Source organism: Vicugna pacos, chromosome 14 (genome assembly GCF_048564905.1).
Source record: "Vicugna pacos chromosome 14, VicPac4, whole genome shotgun sequence".
NCBI lineage: Eukaryota > Metazoa > Chordata > Mammalia > Artiodactyla > Camelidae > Vicugna > Vicugna pacos.
Genome location: NC_133000.1, coordinates 10841437 through 10842202, shown reverse-complemented (window position 1 = coordinate 10842202; position 766 = coordinate 10841437). Strand labels below are relative to the sequence as shown.

Sequence of the window (766 nt, the reverse complement as noted above, 5' to 3'; positions counted from 1 at the left end):
TGGAGAATTGCTTGTTCAGGTCTTCTCATTCAATTTTTAATTTTTTGTGCTTAGCAGAAATAGCACCCATTGTGGATGTGTAGCTGCAACCTTTTGTAGGTCCCCACCTGAAGGCTCTAGAGAATAAGCCATAGGCTGAACTGATAAACAAGCTGTGAGAAATGTCACATAGCTGGCTGGATAAGAGATGGCCTATTTAATGTATCCAGTATGGATGGCTGGACAGCCAATGACGGGTAAGATCCTCAGAGGAGGACAACCTAAGATAGGCACAGCCGGCTGGATAAGAGACGGCCTACTTAATGAAGTTTTGTGACGAACTTTAAAACAATCTGTCCTTGATCTTGTAACTCAGAGGTTAACCGCACCCTCTTTTATTACCTTTTTAAATGTATTTGCACTTTTATCAAGATAATTTGTGTACCTCATTTTAAAGCTAATACTACAAAGCTTATTTTTTAAAAAAGGGAGTCTTGGGGGTGGGTATAGCTCAGTGGTAGTGTATGTGCTTAATGTGCACGAGGTCCTGGGTTCAATTCCCAGTACCTCCATTTAAAAAATTTTTTTTAATTAAAAAAGAAAAGAAAGGAAAAAGGGAGTCTCTAGCATAGCTATTCAGACCTCCCGGGCTTTCTTCAAAGGAAATCAGTTTCAGTTCTCTTTACCTGTTTCTTCTAGTATTTGTCTCCATATTTTCAAATGACAGGCTGACGTATCTTTTTCTCAATGTGATTGTTTCAGATATTATCTATCAGCTTCCTGTTAT

At 38.6% G+C, this 766-nt stretch overlaps 1 non-coding gene across 1 annotated transcript; it reads left to right on the top strand.

The window, feature by feature from the left end:
• The first annotated feature begins 478 nt into the window (after window positions 1-478).
• TRNAI-AAU (transfer RNA isoleucine (anticodon AAU)) lies at window positions 479-551 on the top strand. Its single transcript has one exon. It is a non-coding gene; the product is annotated as a tRNA-Ile (tRNA).
• Window positions 552-766: the final 215 nt, after the last annotated feature.